General features: G+C 33.8%; 1 pseudogene across 1 annotated transcript; it reads right to left on the bottom strand.

Annotated features, from left to right (window-relative positions):
• Window positions 1-5,526: 5,526 nt before the first annotated feature.
• LOC143561042 (beta-glucosidase 40-like) lies at window positions 5,527-9,132 on the bottom strand (annotated as a pseudogene). The gene is made up of 9 exons (XR_013140222.1): window positions 9,057-9,132; window positions 8,583-8,641; window positions 7,445-7,520; window positions 7,040-7,142; window positions 6,777-6,978; window positions 6,587-6,618; window positions 6,413-6,515; window positions 6,213-6,321; window positions 5,527-6,122 (listed from the first exon to the last, which is right to left on the bottom strand). The product of XR_013140222.1 is annotated as a beta-glucosidase 40-like (transcript).
• Between the last annotated feature and the right edge of the window lie 14,729 nt (window positions 9,133-23,861).

The raw sequence follows: 23,861 nt of genomic DNA, 5'->3' as shown, positions 1-23,861 counted from the left end.
TAGACAACACAATTTTATCATGGCATAAACACATTTAATCATACATCAAGTGAAATATCCTTAATTTAAACTGTGTAGCAATTTCCTGAAGTTGCTTCCTCGCAATCTGTTAGAGGCGTACGATAGGACTGACGAAGAAATTCAATCCTGTTGCGTCAGAGAAGATCTTATTGTCAAATTCAAGGTCTTTTACAGTCTCTTTAATGGCTCGGTTTGCGACAGCAATCGACGAAATGTATTTAGAAGACATTTCATTATATGTGAAACCAAAGCAAGACCAACAAAATAAATAATATAAACATGCTAGCATCAGACATGTGATCATCGAAATATATAATACAAAAAATTTATTAAGGGTAACAAATATTACATATCCAATGATCATGAAACCATTAGTTGATAATCGATATTGATATTAAACTTTTTTTTTTTACGAAATTGAAAACCTAATATGTTTATTCTCTAATTGATTCAACATCAAATATTGAAGAAATTGAACACTGTTTGTTCTAAATTCCTATCATTAGATTGTTGTATAATGAAATCAACAACAATTGGTTAAACAAAGTATCAAAACAAAGATCTACAAAACACATATATTTATAATAAGATAATTGAATACAACTCCATATTATGAGAAGGCATATTTATACTAAGATTCCCATAAGCCAAAACAATATAGATACTAAGCATTGATTAAAACAGTAAGATACATGAATATAGGAGAAAAGAATAACTTACAACATGATCATTGAAATCAACTGGCAATCAAGAACATCGATTTGCTTCTAGGGTTACAAAACTTCAAAGAAAAAGAGAGGTTATTATGATCCATAGTAACCCTAAATTTTAATTTCCCTACATAATTACAATTTTCAATTTTCAAGCAGATAATAAGGGACGGTGTGAAGCGAAAATCTTCACCAAATCCATCAAAAACCCATAACGTATTTAACTGTTCCTTGGTAAATCGAAACTAACCTGGATGTTCATAGCTTTCTTGTATAGAGATTAATCAAGATAGATATGAGAAAGAGAGAAGACTGATTCAAACCGTGACCCTTATCGCATCTTATTTGTGATATAGATAGGGAAGGATAGAGATGAAGAACGGTAGGGTATAAGAAAGGAGATGGTTGTAATTTGGGGGTTAGGGTTTAAAACAACACAAGTTGAGGTGTTATGACCCGTGTAAAGTCTAAACGGGTTAAAACCAGGTTAAATCAATGAGAGATCCCCATTCAGAAATCAAGCATTATGGTGGCTTTGGACGGATCACGGGATCAACAATTGTTCAAACCGACAAAATTAATTATTGTATTTTTTTATCATGTATTTGAGTTTTGTTTGTTTTATTTCATGTTTTTAATATAAGTAGTGCTTTTCAGTGTATTTTATTCAATGTTTCAGGTTTTTAATATTATTAATGTTTTTCATTTTATTTTATTTCATGTTTTTAATATTATTAATACTTTTATGAAAGATTTACTTTAAAGGGCTTATAAAAGTTAACAAACTATTTACCGGGTTTATAAATTATTTAAATATTATTTTAAAAAAATTAGGGTTTTAAAATATTATATCCTATGCCGCTAGTAGGAATAGAGAATTAGGAACAATTTTTTTATAACATAAGCTGCTATTGGTAATATAGGATTAGGAACATTTTTTTTAATAACTTAAACAGCTATTGGTAATAGCGGATTAGGAATATATTTTTTTTATAACCTAAGCCGCTATTGATATTGGCGGATAAGGAACAAATTAAAAAAAATTATTCTCATCGTCTTCATCAATTGAACTTGAACTACTAGTTAGTTAAACTTGAACTACTGGTTGAATCAAACCACAAAACACCAACCAAACCATCTAAAAAACCCATCAAATTGATTGAATCAAACAAAACTTGTAAGGTAAAGTAATTGATTTTGCAGAAGCATTCAAAGCCTTTGTAATAACAGGCTTGCAAAACCTTTGTCATATTATACATGTGATAATGGACTTGCGGGAAAATAATGGAGCATGTGATAACGGAGCTTGTGAAGAAGCATTGAAGACTTTGTCATTGTGCATGTCAGAAGAATCCAAAGTTAACTTGGTTAAGGTACACAAGTTAAAGAGGTTAGTTTGGTTGGTTAAAACTAACTGAGTTAACTTGTTTTTGTTAAAAGTAACGTTGGGTTAACGAGGCTAAATGAAATTCAATGGTTTATTCCTAATCCGCTATTGGAATGGCAGATTAGGATATGTGTTAGGTAATCCGCTATTGGGAATAACACATCCATATTTCCTTACTCCTAATCCGCTGGTAGCAATGAAGGATACATCATAATCCTTTTTTTACCACACCATTAACCTAATTAAGTTATTAAAATACACCATTTCAAAAAAAATTCGGTTTGAAGCACCGTGAACCCAGGGGTCTCGTATGTTGGGTTTACACATGCATAAGTAGCTTTTGGACTTTGAATTATTAATAACGATATGGAAATAAACGTTACAACTTGTCTTTGGTTTACAACCAATATGTAATAAATAGATACCTGAAAGTAAACTTGGATGCCATTAGCCGATAACACGCAGTGCTCTAGCAAATTCTTATTTAATCCTAACAAAACTTGCTAATCTTTTATGTATACAAACGTCAGCTACATACCGAGTGAATTTTAGTTCGACTAAGTGGCAATTAATAAAATAAATACAACATTAAAGTTAGTAAAATACCTTTTAAAGCAATTTTTGTAAATATACGATCAAACCACTGCTAGAAAATAAAGCTAATGCATTTTTTTTAATTGTGTTGCATTTGACTCTAATGCAACACCGTTTAACAAAAAGGTTGCATTAAAGTATCTAATGCAACATTGTTTAATATTCTTCCCGTCTCATTAAAAGTGTTCATATTTTATTTGTCTCATTACAAATGTCTACTTTCAAAATTTATTAGCCAATTTCCAAGTTTACCCTTAAACACACACAACTAACATTAATTATAAATAATATTGACAGACCTAATTTCGAAGGGCGTTATTGTCATTTGGTAATAAAAAAAGTAATCATTCAATATCTTAAACTTTGTGTTTTTCAAACTATGACACTTTTAATGGGACATAGATAGTAAAATGTTATAATTTTTTTTTACTGAAATTGCAATCTTTTTATCTAAAAGTTGCAAATTTTGTTAAAAGATACAACCTTTTTTTTGAAGGTTGCATTTTTCAAACTTAGATGCAACTATTATTTTTAAAGGTTGCATAATTGAACGAAATCCACGAAAAGGTATTAAAAGTTTTGATTTGTAAACAATAATAAACTTCAACTATTATTATATATGGTGATATTTGATTTTTAAATATTTTTTAGAATGAAACAAATATAGGAGATTGAAAAAAAAATGTGAAATGCATACTTTGGAATATAATTCAACTATTGGGATCCTCCAGGTGTAAAATAAGGAGATTTTTAACTCAATTAAAAATTGTCTTTTAAAAAACAAATTTAACAGTTCTAGTCTAAATTAAATGAGAAACAAATAAAAGTTAATTACCAAATGAAGAAGTAGATCAAACATAAAAATTGGTAGAAAAGTGTTCGGTGGGAGATGCATATATATCATGGAGGTTGGAATTAAAACACCCTAATTCCAAATTTGTAAGGAAATACGTAACGAGCGAATAAATGGGGTGATAATGGAGGTTTTGGGACGAGAACACCGCCCCCTGGGCTACAAAGGGGCGAAATTGGGGCGAAATGGGGAGGGGCGATGTTCTGTTGTCATGTCGCTGCTTCCTTGTTTCATTTATTATTATTATTATATTTTGTATGTGATATATATATATATATATATATATATATATATATATGATGAGTATCATTACAGAACTGTAAAATTAGTTAAGAATTTGAAGAAACCCTTGAAAACTAAGTTTTTTTATAAAAAGTTTTGTATGTTACTGTTCTTTGAGATTAGTTTAATCATTTTTTATATCTATATCTATATCTACAATTACAAATTTAAAAATTAGTTTTTATACCTATCTATGTTTTGTTTGACACCTATGTAAATTTGTTAGTACATAAATTTTACATATATGTAAACTTGTGATTAATATATGTAATCCAAAAAATTTATATAAAATATGATAAAATTACTTTTAAACAATGTTAATATATAAAAAAAATTAAAAAATTATTTGGTTGTTAAGGGTTCCTAAGAGTTCTTAACTTTTTTAGAGTTCTTAAATGATACCAACCATATATATATATATATATATATATATATATATATATATATATATATATATATATATTAGGCTACAACATCATTACACCCCAAAAACAAAAATCCACCCTTTACTGACTGGGCGTCACATGACGCAAAACACCTCAATTTGTAGCCCCTACACTACACATAGCCTAACGAAGTAAGTTCTGCAATGGTTTATATTTACAAAGTTTGCAGAATTCTGATTAAAAAAATATAAAAAAAAGAATAGATTATCTCATTATCCCAATCTTTATATTCAAGTCTTAACGATCTGTTTGGCTACTTCCTACATGCCAATGAATCCAAGTCTTTATAATTTAGGAGAAAGTTAACGTATGTATAAATTAAATTAACGTGCTAATTGTGAGATCCAAGTAATGTAATTATATTTATAAGTAATGTAATTATGTAATTGCATCGTAGTGTAATTATGTAATTGCATCGTATTACACTATTTGATTCTCACAATTAATACGTTAATTTAATTTATATTTGATCTAACCCCTATATTCAAGAGATGGTAATCTGGATTTAGTTGATACTCATACTAACTTAATTTCAAAAAGCCTTTTGCTTAATCCGAGTTCTGCAAGGGTTTGTTTCATGTATGGCTGATCTATAATACGAATGAACACATGAACATGTCTAAAACAAACAAAACACGGCACCAACTCGGCATGTAGCAAGGTACGGGTACGAGTACTAGTTTAAACAATAGAAGAGTTCTTTGGTAATCCAAAATAGAAATTGCCACGGAAAGTTTGTCGTAAACCTAAAAATATATACAAATTTTTTTTGTAATAATATAAAAAAATTGTAAGATGTCAAATTTCAAAAGTAAATTAAATTTTGTTGAAACAAATAATCAACTTTTTGAAAATAAAAGCATCAATGGTTAAATTCTTGGTATATTAATTTAAAAAGTAATGCAACATATACAAGTTTTTTGATCAAGTAGGGACCGATACTTTCTAATTAGGGCCAGCAACATCCAATTATGGTCAATATTGGTCGGTTCTAATTATTGCAGCTTTGATCACGTCCTATTAGGCTATGTATAATGGAGGACTACAAAATAAGGGAGATTTTTGACACGTGACGGTCACGTTAGCAAGGGGGCGATATAGGAGCGGTGTTGTAGCCCACATAAATAATAAAATATTATTACACAGACACAATCAGGTGACCCCCCCCCCCCCTCTCCACACAAAAAAAATCCCCCGTTTAGCTCAGGAGGTGGCGTTGTAGCACCATATCGCCCAAGAACCTCACATTCCTCGCCCCACTACACCTTGCCTTAAGTTTTAAAGGTTAGATCAGGTTGTTGTGAGACATTCTAAATAATAATAAACAATAATAGATCATTCAAGTCTTAATAGATTCTATTGGGCCTTAATAGTAACAATAGCTCTTAACGGATAGTGACGAGCCTTATCATGTCAAAATAGGTTCTAAATGGTTAGATCGAGAGGCACGCCGCTACGACACTTGAACATCGTTATCACATCAACATTTTACTACAAATCAATGGCGAGTAGAAATTTAAATGTATATTACATACAATAAAAGTGCATAAATTTCTTCTAGTATATAGTATACCCGAAATAACTAAGGTGGTCTTTTCCGATCAAGAAATTCGTATGACGAAGAAGTGACACGATCCAATAAAATCATAATCTTTTAACCGGCGGTCAAGAAATTCTTGAACCAAACAGCGGAGTCCTTAGCATATCTTTTGAGCTTGTCATTATAATCAACGAAATACAACCCAAATCGTGAACTGAAACCCGCAGCCCATTTCCAGTTATCTAGCAATGACCACGCAAAATACCCCTTCACATTGCACCCATCCTCCCTATTACACCAAACAAAAAGTTAACGTGTTGATTGTTATACTGTACAAGATTTAATGCATGTTGGAAATACAATATCTAAATGGGCTTACTTTATGGCAGCTAGTAAGTTTGTGAGATAATCATTATGGTACTTGACCCGTTTTTCATCCTTTAGTGCGTCTTTGGGTGAGATAAATGGGCTATTCGGGTCGTCCATCCCTATGTGAACAAGAACATATAAGTAACCATGCTTTAGATGTTGTACTTTATGCATAAATGGTGGTACAAAAGATCGAAAAATGAAAAATACCATTTTCAGTAATGATCACTAGAGGATTCTCATATTTGTTTTTGATGTAATTTAATAAGCTTCTAAACCCTCCTGGCACTATGTATAACCATATTGAATTTGCCTACAATATACAAAATATATCAATACTGTAACAGTGACATGTCAACCCGTACAATATTAAAAGATGCATACCCGATCACCAATTGCTTTCACGTCCTTAAATGCTGAAAAAAGTACGCCAAAATTGTTTTGTTAGACAATTTGTCATTCGTGTCACATAAAATATAACCATACTACAAAACCCATAGTTACCAAAATGAGAAAGTGTATATTGTTGGGTTTGGATTAACAAAAAGGTAAGATATATTTTTAAATGACTTACAAAGTGTAATAGAATCCGAATCTGTAATAGAATTGTTTAGAAGCACGCCAATGATGCTAGTCGAATTATGTCACGCGATAACGACAAATCAATTGAACCTTAGAGAAGAGCGGATTGACGTTTTGAAAACCTTGGTAACCAATCTCCGACTCTTGTTCTCATTGATGTCCGGTAATCTCCAAACATTTTAGGATCAAGAAACCTAATGTTATATATAAACTTTATATATCTTATGATCAATAATATAGTAAGAGAAGTTAAAAAAATAATATTGGCTTAGAAATGTACCGTCCGAATTGGCTAATAAAGAATTAATAAGCACGTTGTAGTGATCGACTCCAGCTTGCTTGATCTGACCATTTCCATCTATGAGACTATGACATAGATAAACAAGAAAGTTTATTGATTTAATAGTTGGTTTGAGTTACACGAAATTATTTGATATGATCTAAGAATACACTCTAGTTTTAAACTAAAGTTTTGAGTGAACATATAGAAATTGTAGGTTTTTATGTAGCTTTTTTAACCTATTAGACCAAACTTTTGTCACATTTCCATGATATGTTAAAATACATTTTCAGTAGCTATATATCCTAAATATGAGTTATCATTAGGACTCATTTTTCATTAAAAAATAATTTTAATGAAAAATAAGTACATTTAATTACCTGGGAATATCCTTGGCCATGAGATTGAAAACCTATATGCATCAATGCCCATGTCCTTCATCAGTTTTATGCCATCCTGCATTTGAACCATCAAAGCAATTAAACCCTTGTCGGGTTGGCACGTTGAACTTTAGAAGATAGTCTAGCACTCTAGCCCGAAAGAACCAGATAAAAATCATGGTCTGTTTCATTTTCACAAGGTTTTAACGTGTTACATTTAAACATGACGAGTGGCACATTAGTTAACTGAGCACCATTTGATGGAGACACATTTAATGCCGAATTGCTTAAAAGGAATATATTGTTGCATCTTGATTCATGAATAGAAAATGACACTTAGTTAACTCTATAAAACATATAACAGAATGATTAATTAATGAGTACTTGCAGTGGCGGATCCAGGAATTTTTTCCAGTGGGTTCACTGTTATTTGATGCTCCAGTTTTATACGACCAGAAGTTTAATGTTTCGGGTCGGGGATGGTTCAATATGGGTGTTCACGGTCCGCTTTTGACGGTTTTTACGTCAAACCATCATCGAAAATAAAACAAACCTTGGAAAATTAAAACCGTTACTAAGTGTTTAGTTACACGGCTTGGGTTTAACGGGCTTGTATGAAAATACAGCAATTTAAAATGAAGAAAAGAAAAAAAAAACTTTTCAAAATATGTACCTAACCAAATTGTAGTCTTTTGTTGATAAACCAATTTCAAGCTCTACGGGTTTTTTTCAACATATTCATTAGATTAGGGAAAAGAAATAAGAACAAAGTGGTTGTTTTAGTTGCAGTCAAAATAAACAAAGATTAGACAAAAAAAAAAGGATATGAGAGAGAGAGAGAGAGAGAGAGAGAGAGAGAGAGTTAGAAGCCATAATCTATTTTTAAAGGTTTGCATTAAAGAAATGCAGTTTTCAAAAAACTATATACCATCTAGCAGCCTCGAACCTGCGACCTGCGATTTAAAAACAAAACTGCTTACCACTCGTCCCGTTCTTCATTGCTGTTAATGGGTTCATTCCATCTTTTATTAATGGGTTCACCATAACTTTTTATATTATCACTACAGTAATTTTTCGAAACTCACTGGGTTCCCGTGAACCCGTGCTTAAACATGTAGGTCCGCCTCTGAGTACTTGCCTCATGCAAGTGATATTGATCAACTGCAACATCAGCACTGCTAAAATCAGATACCTTACCTACAAGATCACAAGGTCAAAAATGTAATTTTACATCATCCATCCTTGTGAAATGCAAACAACCCCTTAAATTTGCCATCTCTGAATTTCACCCTCACACGAAGCAAAATAATAAGGTTTTGAGTTGTTATTTGTATCCCGTTTATTAGTCAGGTTTTGTTTTTGGTTTGAACTGTTTAACAAAACCTGTCAATCTGTTAATCTTTTCTATGAGTGAGATTTTACTAGGCTCGTTCAAATTTATTGCAACCAGACAACCTGTTTAACTCATTTTTAACTTTGATTACAAATTTACAACTCATTCACAACAAGCAAACTTGTTTGACTCGTTTAGATAAATTGTTTAAACCAGTTATGTTCTGACACGGAAAAAAAATGAGTCGTGTTTGTGTTTATAAAAAATAATAATAAATACCAAATGTATGAGCAAATTTGTCCCAAGTAGCATGGTCCCTTCCATCTACCTTCACGGCTCCTTCTGAGTCCTTCATACTGTGAAGTAACAAATCAGTGAATAATGTATTGTACTATCATTTGGATATATGTTGTCGTTTAATAATGTAGTTCTGACACTAAATTAAAATAGCAATATAAGTACAAATTTATCATTTTATGTCCTCCACATTCATAATAAATACAAACTAGTTTTTAAGACTTTGTCGCTGGACCATCGAGTTGTGGCATGCTAAGCGTTAGGAAAAGTTAACGCTATTTATATACAAGCATTGATAAAATAAATATGTCTCAATGGAAAATCCGAATATTATAAAACATCATGTTTTTAAAGTTTTAATAGAAAAAAGTTTATAAAAAATTGAAACCTTGAAGTAGCTTTGACGGTTTATATGCGCGTTTCGATAACTTATAAATTATGACACAAATCTTTGTTTTGAATGAATTTTACATCAAAACGTAGATAAATATAAGTATAAGCTTGTCGTAATGGATATTCTGAATTTTATAAAAATGAACATTTATGAAGTTATAAGAGGAAAACAAAGATTTGCTTGAAGGGGGTAAAGTATATAAATTTGAGGGGTAAAAGTGTAGCATTGTTGTTGAAGATTTGCTTTTATCAAACCTACCATATGAACAAAGAAAATATGCATGACAATGTCATACTACATAAGTTTTGTATTAAAAAGGAATAGTAAATATGTGAGGAGGGTAGAACTCCTTTTTATAATAAATAGTATAACTAGTTTTTATCCCTCGTATTACGAGAGTTGTTTTATATTATTTTTTTTTAATATTTATTTATTTTTTGAATTTTTATATTTTTTATTGTATGAAAGTTAATAATATATTTATGCTTCGATGATAAATTGTTACACAAATATAAATGAGATGTTATAACCCGATTTAAAAAGCTATATGGGATTAATAAGACCTAAGACCCGTTTATTTTTTTACTATAATTTTAATTATAAATAATATATATCTTTCTTTAAATAAATCAGATATTAATTTTTAGTATATCCCTACTTTATAGGATTTTTATATCAAATATTTGGTGATATTAGTTTTTAGTTTGATGAGATCTTATAACCCGTTTAAGAAATATCTGGGTTTGATAAGACCCATACCCGTGAATTCGGGTCAAATGCATGAGAAGCCTTCATTTAAATATCAAGCAAATCTGGTGACTCCTAAAAAAAGGGAGCGACCACATCGCGACACGTAAGATTTTTATGTTTCGTTTATATATATTATAGATAGATTGACGGATAATATCTATTCATGATAACTAGTGTGTTCCCTTCGCACACGTTGCGTGTCGAACTTGGTAACATTTTTAGGAGTGTGATTGAAGCCCAAAAAACTTATTTGAAATTAAAAACGAAATGTTGGTTTTATGTTTTCGTAAAAACGAAGTTATAGCTTATTATTTCATATTTAAATAATCAAATAGTTATTAGTTAACAAAAAGAAAACTTATTAAGCCATTTTTTTCCCAAAGTTTTTAGCCCAAATGACAAAAGTCACAAAACATAAACCAATTGTCGAGAAAATCAAAATCGAACGGTTTTTAAAAACTCAAAACCTATATTTTGGTTTTAACCCATAAACCAATTGAAACCGACCCATGCATGCACTATGCACCCGCAGTAAAAAAAGAGTGGGACCCACTCGTTAGATTGGTTAATTGCAACGTCAATGCATAATAATAAATATGAATAATTCACTGTGTTTGTTTGATTGGAAATTATTCCATGGATTATTTAAAACCATTTACTATAATATTAATATTAATATTAATAATAATAATAATTTAGAGTAGATATTGACAATGAATAATTTAAGTTAGGCATTATGTAAAGATTGTCGATTCGAACCAAAATCCCCAAGAGTTCTAATCTCACTATTTGTTACACTAGAAAGTGGTGGCACAATAACTTTTAAGTGACATCCAAGCCAAACTCTGAAAATCAGTGTAGACTCAGTTATGACAACATAGTTTGACCAGAGTAAGGCAACGAGTCTCTCCAAATTTAGAGAGTGCGTTTGGTTTTAGCCCATCCAATTGAAACTGACCCATGCATGCACTATATTTTGGTTAATATGTTTGGGAAGAAATGTTTGTGTGTTTTAAAACCGAGTTTTGTGAGAATATACTATTATAATAAATAAAAATAATGTTTGTGTCACACGACACCTAATTGGCTTATTTTTGTACCAAGTGACACCCTTATCTTGTAACATTTAATTCATAGTTTTCTAATTAAAACAAATCAATTAAAACATTCCTTAACAATCCCTATTTATTTTAGACAATTTTTAATATGAATGAAAGACTTGAATTAATTATACTTATTTATATTTAATTTAGGTGTTATGGGCTAGATATATACAATTATGTAACCAATATAATAATTTTTCAAAATAATTGTTGTTTTATTTGTTAATTTATCAATTAACAACTTCCAATTAATATGTACTCAGAGTAGAGTATGTTGATAGAAGTTTTCCAATTGTGAAACCTGAGAAAATTTGAGAGAAAAAAGTTCATGGTTTCATTGGATCGATCTAAGTTTTTTTTGACAATAAAGTTCTTGACAAAAAGAAGATTTTTGATTTCTATTGAGTGACTCGTGTTCATATAATCAACTATAGCAGTGGGGGGTGTGCTTGTGTTTTCTTTTCTTGAATTACTAAGTTATGATTATATTTGTAAAGTACACTATTTAAAAAATTATTTTGAAATGTGATGTTATATGAATCAAACTAATAAGTTATTTGTTGCAGTTTGAACCAAGTTTTTATTTATATGGAGTATTTTTGCATAAGCGTGATTATTGGTTGGGCTTTCAAGTCAGTTTTTCAAGACATCCTACTTTCTTTTGAGGGGCAAATGAGTATTTTTATTTTCCACGCATAATATTTTATTTATGTATATGTAAAGACATAATTAGTAATTTGTTATGATTTGTTTGATGTATATTTGCAGAGAAAAGTTGAATTCTATCTGTTGTATCGGAGCATTGACTCATTTCGGTATTGCCTTGGATTAAATCAACTATGGCTTATACAACTAAGTTGACCATCTCTAACCATCTTGATACTTTTTTTGCATCATTTGTTTCATAGTTCATGGGTCAATAAGTTGAACATGTTTGATTGAACAACTAATGTATTTATAAAGATAATTAATTAATTTATTATACATGTGAATTGTTGGTAAAAAGTAGAATCTATCTGAATTGTTATAGTGAATTGGTAAATTGTCATTAGGTTTATTTAAATAAATGAAATGCCACTCAAAGTACATATGTAACTTTTTTTTAACTTACATTATTATTTTATATTTGCCTAGGAACATACATTAATAAGTTTCTTAAATATATTTTATGTTTTATTAGTATTGTCAACTTTCATAGTTGATGAAAACTAGAGTATATTATGTATATGAGATTATTTTGAAGAAAAGAAAAAGGAGAACTAAACAATTAGAAGAGGAACACTTGAAACAACGGGTTAAGAAGTCAAAAAAGTGATATTTTTGTATTTGAGATATGAATTTTAGCATTTTAATTTTTCAACCCGTGTAGTTTACGGGTTTTTAACCTACTTTATATTTATATATAAAAACGGCGGAGAGTATGTAAGTTGGAATGTAGGAATTAGAAAGTCATGGTTTCACACTTTAAATAATACACAAAGGAAAATACATAAATAAATGTGATGTTAATGCTTATTATGGTAATACAACTGTTAAATTGTTAATTAGAGGTGTAAGTGTGTAACACACAACATAACTACATATCAATAAGTATTGATATATTATACTCCGTATATTTGTTTTAGCTTTGATATAAAAGATGGTTATGTAATTGCTTGTTGCAGTCCTTTTCTATTTCCTTTTCTATTTGTTATTGTAGCTCTTTGTATAAGAATTGTATGTGCTATACGTGCTCGGTTATCTAAGACTTATTTTATTTCAATGGATGCTCTAATTAGAACCATTAATATGTTAACAATAGTAATAACTAAGAGATGTGAAAGGGCAATAGTCTACACGCCAACACTTAAACAATGAGGGTTTTCACATTCCATACCAGGTTGGCAGGTTGGATGTCTTATGGTGAAGTGAAATGAGAAATATGATCGTGGGGTGATATGAAGTGAAATGATTGAATATACAATTAATATTTAAAGAAAATAACAACAAACCAAATGTCTCTCACGCCCGGCCGGCCACCATTAAACGTGCGTCCTTTGGTGGTGTGTTTATCGACTAAACTTGCCAATATGGACGATTTTGGCACCCCTTTTGAGTGTCATAACACATGCACGCCCTAAGAAAAATTTGAAGTTTATGTAATTGTTTTGTTTTTCCCATTCAAAGCAATATACCTGTTAGAAATTGATGGACTCTATATATGTCTCTATGTATATCTAGAACTAGAACATACTCTAACCTGTTAGAAATATTTCAAAATTGAAAAGCTAAAGACTTTACTAAAAAAAATCATGACATTCTTATGTTTCATAATGTAATTTATATTAATATGAAAAATGGTGTACTTCATCATTAACGTCGGTGATGAAACTTATAGCATTTACATATTGAGGGTAGAAAAAATAGTAATTTATATTAATTGACTTCATACACATGATGCCATGGTGGTAGAACAATATTCACACAACATGGGCATAGATTTTGTAGTTCTAATTCAAAAATAAGAGGGGCCATGGTCTCTAGCTTGGACCATAATTACGTTTGGACAATGTACAACATGGGCATAGATTTTGTAGTTCTAATTCAAAAAATAAGAGGAGCCATGGTCCCTAGCTTGGACCATAATTACGTTTGGAAAATGTCGGGGTCCCCCACATACTGGTCATATAGACTACATGATGGAGGTTAATTACGTGTCTTATAATTGGGCGGTGTGGAGGTTTGATCACGAGATCCACGTTCCACCTCATTACCCCACTAAGGCATTATCGTGGGGACTTGTAGTTGTAGGTTTCTTGACCGGATCTAACAACACAACAACTATTACGAGTTATCTTGGATTAACCTCTACACTAGTTGGCGGAAACAACTAGTTAGGACCAAGACCTCGGATCTTGTTTGCTTGTTTATTGCCGAGAACTAAGAGAAGAGAGGAAGAGAGTTTGTAAGTTGTAAGGATAAGATTTGCAAAAGGTTATCTTGTGTATGAGATACACACACATTATATAGTGTGTGTATTCTCATGTACAATCTTTCATATAAAAGGCCTAATGGGCTCCAAATACAATGGCTTAGGGCCCAAACATACATGACAAAATGTTTAACAGAAATAAACAACATAAACAAAGTACCAACAAAATACATGATACAAATAACAAAGACTAATACTAGAACTGGGGCTTTCAATCTCCCTCTAGTCATTAGTACTTCTGTTATTAACTTCCATCACCACTTGCACTCGGACTCGTGCTCGAAGACATCATCTGGATCTTGAAATGGTTGTTTTTCAACAAGTAGTCTGGCAAACTTGTTGAACTTTCCGACGATAGCGTCCGTGTTGTCACGACGGACGTCTTCAATAGTACAGAGGGGCGACTCCACAAGCTTCTTTAAGTCGCTGAGTCCAAAACCTGCAAGTTCGTGTTCATCAAAGTACCTCAGGTCATGAGTGCGCTTGCAGTGAATGATGACTTCACCATGATCGTTCTCGAACTCCCAAGCGATGAAGTCAAAGAGAAAGTCGTCTTCAAAGGGCATGCCGTGACAGATTGGTTCACCATGATCTTCGGGCATCTTGTATCTTCGAACTTTGGACGTTTTGTTGGTGAAATGATTGATCTCTTTTGACTTGTACGACCTACCAGGATTGACGGCGAACGTCGAGTAGTCAGCTTTCCATTCTCGCTTCAAGAACCGCTTGAACCATGATTCCACAGAGTCTTTGATGTCATCTCGAGCTATGGTCTTTCTGAAGTAGTTCATGTCGAGAACAGACAGCGTGTGCATATCTCCGTAGGTGAGATATGTCAGATCCCTATAGGCACGCCAAATAGCCAAACTTTTGTTATCTTTGTGCCATGTTGCATATAGAAGGGGTCCGAATCATGGTACGGCTTCGATCTCCATTTCAACCTTCCCATCCTTCTCACGCTGTAGTATTTGATGCCTTTTCTAGACTTCCGTTGAGCAGGCTTAGCAGCAGGAGTGACAACTGGTTCTTCAACGGCAAGCTCAACATTTTCTTTAACCGGAGTGTCAGGGTTGGGGGAATAGTTGATGCCATCACCACTTTCATTGTTATTTTCTTCCACGGCTTTCTCAATTGGTGAATCGATAACTGCAAAAGTATAAACGTTATATAAAGAGGCGATTTCAGCCTCAACAGCAGCGTCTGTTTCATGTGTTTTTTCTTCCTCTTTTGCGGTTCATCATCACTCACCTTATCACCAGTGACATCTCCACTACCACTACCATCACCACTACTACCACCATTTCCACCACGAGGCTCATCAAAACTGTCATACTCGCGGTCATCGTCACCATCCTTCTTCTCATCACCATCTTCATCATCATCGTTGTCACCATCATTTTCATCATCATTAGACTCATCATTGTCTCCATCATCACCATCTTAACCTTAAGTTTCTTGTTGAGGTGGGGCATAAGCAATCAAGGCGGTTGTAAACACGACACTGACTTGCGCACTAGTAGTGGGTGCAACAAGTGGTGAGCTTGTAGAACTGGCCTGCCCAGATGTTGTAACAGTAGTAACTACAGGCTCAGTGCCCACAACGGTTCCAACAACAACAGCAGGCTCATCATCAACAGCCTTTGCACTAGATCCTCCTTCACCTGCATCCTTTCTAGGCTCTCCAGTGTATAGGAAACCATGAATGTTTCCTAAAGCTCTGACTCTTTCGCATCAGTGGCCAGATTAGCAAAAACAGTTTGTCGTCAGTTTCTCTGCTCTGCCCTGGGCTCAGCTACACGAAGAAAACCTTGAAAGGTCTCCATTAGATGCATTCTTAAGTTCTCCGCGTCTTCATCTGTCAATCGCATGACCTCCATGACAGCAAGGTATCGATTGACCAAAGATTCGTTTATGTGACCTTGAGAGTCGCGTTGTTCCTCTATTTGACCCTCCAACAACTCAATCATCCCACGCAACCTTACACTTTCACCCAACAACCTGCTCGCATCCCGGTATTCTCCACCTTCCAACCCACTGACTCTTGAGCCCAGACGCTCAAATTTGATCCACACTTTATCAAGAGTGGAATCGAGTTCCCTTCGGAAATCAATTGAAAATTTTAAAGAAGAAGGAAGATCGGTCTCCAGCTTGGATACTCTTGATTCAAGTTTCTCTAACCCAACATGTTGATCAACATTCCTCAACGAGTTGTGGATGATCAACTCTTACTGATTATTGATTCTTTACTGCAACAGATCAATCCAATCCTTTTGACCGACAATTTGAGCTTGATCTAAGTCACGTCTTTCTTGTAGGATGGCCAACTGATCAGCCATAGTGTCACGTTGTCAAGTGACTTCTTGATTAATAACTTGTTGATCCTTGATGAACTTGATCAACATGAGTTCGCTCTTGGCTCTATTCTCATTAGCTTCCTCCGGCGCCTTAATCCTATCGAGGATAGGATCTCGGAAGACTGGTGACTTCTTCGATTTGCCACTTGAGATTGGAGTGGTAGCTATGGCCGAGATTCTATGGGTTGAGGGAGGTGTGGTTGAAAAGGTTGTGTGTGGTGTGGTTGGTATGGGTAGGTTTAGGTTTAAGGTTGGGAATGATGTGGTTATGGTTAAAGGTAGGCTTGTTGGTGTGGTTGTTGTTTCTATGGTGGTTGTGGTGCCTTGGGTTTACAACAAGATGGGATCATTATAGATAATTATAGATAATTTCTTATCTATAATTAATTATAGATAAGAAATTATCTATAGATGGGTGAACCTCCACACCGACAACGTGTTATTGACCCGCGTATTCAGAGGCTGCAGCAGCAGCACACGTTGCGACAACCGCCACCACAGCCAGCTCAACCACTCAGGCTCGAGGGTTTACAACAAGAGATGCGGGGATATTTTCGTGTTTTATTCACTCATGTGTTGGTATCGCTCCCTGACACACTTAGAGATCCATGCGAGCAGACATGTGGTGATGCGAGTATGAGTGTAGCTGGTAGTGATGTAGTGTAAGGCTTCGGTCCTGGTGCCCTACTTTGATGTTTGATTTACTCATTAACACAGTTCTAAATATCAGAGTGAATTAAACCTTTTTGCGGAATATAAACTTCAACCATAAATTATAAAATCATTTAAATCTTTCCATAATGACAAACCCGTGTCTTTAAATATAATTTAAAAGTCATATTAAAACATCAAAAAATTCTTTCAAAGATGTCAGCCTCTTCAGGCCAATGCCATTTGTCTTCATTCAAGCGAGCTGCCTTAGCCTATTCACCTATGTGCATACCAAATGTAAGCTACGCTGAGTGGGTTCTAGTTAATCCGGCAACACACATTACATTCACATACTTACTTATACGTATCTGTCTATACATATTAGTTACTTAACATGTTTATCTTTCTTTCGTACATACATAAGTATATACCTTCATTATTACTTTCATTCTTTCTTTCTTCCATACTTTCATAATTTATCTTGCTTTACATACGCATTTATACGTTTTAAAGAGTCTTTCGCCCTATAACCTTGCAGATATTATTAGAGTCTGCCACCTTCCTTCACATATATTATTAGGGTCTGCCACCCTCCTTCATAGATATTATTAGGGTCCACCCTCCTTTACAGATATTATTAGGGTCTGCCACCCTCTTACCGTCAATTCATACATATCTTTCTTTTCTTTTATATTTACATACTTTCATACATACTCTTAGTCTTTTCTACATCATACATACATCATTCATAAACATTCACATGGAATACACTTACCACTTAAGGTAAGTGTATTAACTAATCACATCGAGTATGCACACAGCCCCGAAAACATAGCAAGGAAATGGGGGCTAGAAACTCACCTGAGTTATGTTTCTTTCGGAGTTAATGGTAACTCCTCTCTTTAACTAGGCGCGGCTAAGTGTATAACATTTACATGTATCAATTAACTATCACTACCCATATCGTATCTCTAGTTTAATATAACCCTCAACGAACGGGGGTCTGGGGGCAGCGCCACTAGCAGCGGGGTCTAGGGGCGGCAGCCCATTAGTTATGGAAAATGATTCCATTCGTTATAACGAATGGCTTGATCTGAGACGATTGAGTGCATAACGAATGACTAAGGCCATTCGTGATGTCTTTGAGACAAATGAAAGGCTCATTCGTTACAGGAGCGCACGAATGTATTATAATGAATGGTTTGATTCATTGTCTCCTCATGATGAATGAATGAATGGATAATGAATGAATAAGGTCATTCGTGACTTCTATAGGACGAATGGAAGGCTCATTCGTTACCAGAACATATGAATGTATCTATTCGCTATGACTGCTTAACGAATGATCAGTCATTCGTTTATCATAACGAATGGATATCTGTAATTATCCAATCTTGACACCGGTTGTCAAAATTAAAATTGATATGAACAAAAACAGTCAACATACACCAGATCTGCAATTGACCATCAATCACGATGAAACAACACGAAATTTGTATCATTCTACTCGTAATCACATCGCCTACAAACCTCAATCATCTAAACATCCAAACATTGTGTTGTAAATGGTGCATTTGATCGATATAAGTATATGGCTCAATGTTTGATTAATTAACCTGACATATGTTAACGAATTTCAACGGGAATCGTTGCGTTTGATTCGTTTTTATCATTTATGTATAGATCTAGGAATACTAAACGAGCCGAACAAGTTTTCGTTATAAAGCGTACCTTAAACGAATCGGTTTCACGAACACGATCTAATCTTAGTGTATGTCTTTCTCATCACGGTGCTCTAACACCCACAAGCTTGGGTCTTTTCCTCTGTATCTTGGTCCGAGATAAAGGAGGGTGTTTATGTGTGTTTTTTAGAGTGTGTGGAGGCTAAGGATAAGAATGAGGATTTTTTAGGGTTTAAGGAGGTTTAAGGGGTTTATACACCCTTAAGCCTATGGATCTAAGGCTCATCATAATCCCTTATTCATTTTTTAAAATTCAAGCCCACACTCAAATATTTCATTTATCTAAACTAGATAATAACAAATTATCAAATAAACGATATTTATTCTATTATTGTCATCGAAAGTAGGATGTTATATGCTAGGACGAGCGGAGCAGCGGGTGATCAGATGGAGGAGTAGTTGTGGGTGATGCAGCAGGCAACTGATTACATTTTTTGTGTTCTTTTTCCCTTTATTTTGTTTTTATCATCATGGTATGTATTTAAATAATATTATATTGGAACAAAGTGTATGGGTAACTGGTAGGGTAACATATGTATATATTACCTTTGTTTGATGTCTGCTAATCGTATTTTGTATATTGTGTTGTATTTGGAACTTTGTGGATGCAGTTTTCTATAAATCCTCACGAGGCCTTACTCATCCACCCGGGCTACCAGGGGGTTTAAAGGGCTTGTTGCATACGTTAAATGCAATTGTGATGTAACACCCAAAATTCATAAACGAATTTACAAAATATTTTAGTACGGAAAATACGATCCCAAAAATTTTGTATTCAATATCCATGTCAAAATTAAACATTATCATTTAAAAAAATGGCACTTTTCTACTCAACAATACATTAGTTTAATTAGTTTTAAGCAACACTTGACAGCAAACTTTAGATATCATAATCAAACAATGAAATCATTAACGCGAAGTAGTGTTTGTTATAGTTTCATCCATAGATTTTGATCTTCCCCTCTGAGTTCTGTGTAATGAGCTTGACAACTATAGGTACCACTACTATAAGTACAACTTATCGTTTGGTTCTTTATCCACGACACCAAAGTCCTTTGTGTTTTCCTATTATGTGCCCTTCAATCAACTTTTCATGAGTAAATTACTTGTGAACACACATAAACACATTAGCTAATTAGCATTCGCTAAGTAAGTTAATCACCTAATAATAATATGGAAATTTGCAACATATCACGCAAAAACTGACACCAATGTAAAACACCAGCGTATGGTACATCGTTTCCGGCATAGCCTATGTTCGCTACTGCACTGCAGCTCAAGTTTCCATTTTTCTGCATCTGAATCCGCCCATTCTATCTTGAGATTCTCGTACATGTTTCTAATCAATGACATCAAAACCGAAGTACTTAGATATATAACTATATCATTTCTACCCAATTATTTCCAACTCATAATATTTATTAGTTATAGGACATCTCAAATGGTTCAAATACAATATCACCTATTTTAGGCATCTTAGCAACAACACAACTTCTAATTTGCATGATTATAAACAAGTCATCATTATCATTTAATTACACTATTAACATGAGTACAGCAAATGGGTCAACATTTCTTATTAAATATATCATTAACATACCGTCAAAAACGGGTCAACATCTCTTATTAATTATATCATTAGCATAACACTAATAAACGGGTCAACATCGCTTAATAACTATATCATTAATAGAGGGGCACAAACCAGTTTAAAATTCAAAACCGGTTCTGGTTAAAACCGGTTCGGTTTAGTCAACAAAAGTCAAAACCGGTTTATGATCGGTTTCGGTTCGGTTTGAAACCGGTTTCTTACCATGTTACGATTGGTTTCGGTACGGGTTTTGACCGGTTTTTGGCCAGTTTTGGTTAGGTTAACCGGTTTAAAACCGGTTTTGGTTGAGAAAACTACAAACGGTTCCAAACCTCCAGTTTTAATCGGTTCCAAACCGGTTTCTACAAAATCAATTTCAAAACGGTTCGGTTTCGGTTTGATTTTCGGGTCGGTTTGGTTAACCGGTTTGTTTGCCCACCTCTAATCATTAACATAATATTAGGTCAACATCTCTCCGTTATCGTATTATGAACATAGCCTCAACAAATGAGGCAAATTCCCAATTATACAATAACACTATATCATCATCAATTAACAAGTCAAATTATTATTTAGCCACATTAGCATTTGCGCACAAGTACTACATAATGTTGTACAAGACATGCTTACTTTAACGAGTCAAAACGACCCATACTCATTCTTTTGAAGTCATAAAAATCAAGATATAATCTAAATGGGTCCAAAGAACCTGAATTTACTTCATAAAATTATGATAATCAAAACATAAAAGTAAGTAACATAACATCTTAAAATAAGCGTAAGATTAACTTGCCTTTGCCCATTGGAAACTTACTACTTCGCGAACTTGTTTCGTTGAATTACAAGCTTTAGAATACCTAGCTTGTTTGAAGGTCAACATGTAATCATTAGGATACATATATGAACCTTTGAAGTCTAACATTATTATCCAATTAAAAACAACTCCACTCGCGTATTCGTTTCTCAACAAGATCTAACATATAATCAATTGATCTGATTTGTAAGGCCCGTTATCGGTAGCCCTACTTTAGCGTCGGATTTACTCATAAACACAGTTCTTACAATCAGAGTTAATTAAAACTTTCGTGGAATACATAATATCAACCATCCGATACAAAACATTTAATTCTTTCCTTAAAACCATATCATAAAGCTTCATAATTAAAACATCATTTCTTCTATCTTCAGATGCCAATCGTTTAATCCATGTCATGTGCCATCCTCATGCCATCTCGGTAAACGTTATATACCTGAGTGCATACTAAAAGTCAGCTACGCTGAGTGAGTTCTAGTTAATCAAGTAACATACATTACATACACATAGCATACATACTTATGTATCCGAAGATACATATTCATACTTAACCAGTTAGCCTTCTATTATACATACATACTTACTACTACCTACCGCAATCCACCGAGAGTATGTTCATAGTCCGCCGTCTATACCTATACTCAGGGTCGTGAACATGAAAAAGGTCTGCCGTCCTTACCTATGTTCATCATTTATGGTACGTACAAAGTCCACAGCCCTTCCCTGTACCATCCTATATTAACGACACGTGCAAGGTCCGCAGTCCTTCCCTGTGTTACAACCTATTTATTAGCACGTAAGAGGTCCGCAGTCCTCCCCTATGCTATCACAACACAATTACAGCAAGTATAAGGTCCGCAGTCCTTTCCCATGCCGAATCCTATTTCATAAACACGTATAAGGTCAACAGTCCTTAACTACGTTCTCATTTATCGTATATAACTCGTATAAGGCCCACAGTCCTTAACTACGCCATCACATGCCAAGTTTATGTCCAACAAATGTTAGAGGGATTTGTCATCCTAACTTATTACGTCAGACGTAGAACTCACATACCATTCATGTACCTGCATACACTTACTTCACATATACAATAAATACATCATAGCATAAGAACACTCTAGGCGTTCTTCACATCATTCATTTAGCAATCATACTCCTTGTCGGTACGTGCAATATCCGATGATTGTTCACGCCCCGACAAATATTCATTCATAACGATCATACACCATCCGTATATAATATTCATATCTTTATTTATAACCTGACAGTACGCGCAATATCGAAGATCATTCGCGTACCTACAAGCAATCATTCATATATATCACATATATCATATATGGCATACACTTACCACTAAAGGTAAGTGTATTAACTAATCACATCGAGTATGCACACAGCTCCGAAAACATAACAAGGAATGGGGCTAGAAACTCACCTGAACTCGGTTAAGTTCACTGTTAATGGTTGTCCTTCTCTTTAGTTGTGCGCGACTATCTGTATAACAATTCTATGTATCAATTAACTATCACTACCCATAATGTGTTCCTGGTCCAATTATAACCCTCAACGAACGGGGTTTCGGGGGCAGCTCCCCTGACAGCAGGGTTCTAGGGGCAGCAGCCCCTAGCAGGGTCAAAGGGGCAGAGCCCCTGGCTGGGGTCGAGCTGCCAGGTCAGTTTGGAAAAATTTTATATACGTTAACTGTCTTAACACATTTTCCATTAGAAAATTAAATTATTAGTTAATTCGCTAACTAAATCTCTATAACGAATTAAGCCTGATTCGTGGCCTAATTCGCTATTCTACTTCGTTATCTCATCATAACTTGATTCGCCGTCTGGTTCGTTATCCTCATATAACGAATTGGCAAGTAACGAATCAACTGATTCGTTACTTGATTCGTTATGCTAATTTGTTATCTGACATCATCTGATTCGTTACCTAAATGTAACGAATTGGGTAAATAACGAATCACCTGATTCGTTATCTGATCATAACGAACTAGGGAAGTTGATTCGTTATTTGGACATAACGAATGGATGAACTAATTTCGTTATTCTTCCGGAACGAATTGGGCTAATTAATTCGTTACCTTTACTTAACGAATTACCTTATCTTAACGAATTGCACAGATCTTATCCAGACTTTGACTCATGGGGTCAAAGTCAAAATCGTCAAGAATATCAATAGTCAACATATCATAAATCTGTAACTAAACCCTCGCTTATTAACCAAATATCACGATTTGGATATCATTGGATTCAGAATCCAAGCGCCTACAAACCCTAACCCTCGAATCAGCCAAACATTCATGTTCAAGGGGTGCGATTTATGCATCTAGGTTACGGGTTATTTTAGGTTAACAATTAACCTATCAAATGCTAATCAATTCCAGTAATGTTTGTTTCATTTGA

Source organism: Bidens hawaiensis, unplaced genomic scaffold (genome assembly GCF_021521415.1).
Source record: "Bidens hawaiensis isolate Kalapana, Puna unplaced genomic scaffold, B.hawaiensis_p1.1 tig00020525_1, whole genome shotgun sequence".
NCBI classification, from domain to species: domain Eukaryota; kingdom Viridiplantae; phylum Streptophyta; class Magnoliopsida; order Asterales; family Asteraceae; genus Bidens; species Bidens hawaiensis.
Note: the sequence above shows the minus strand (reverse complement) of the source record. Positions and strands in the feature narration are given on the sequence as shown.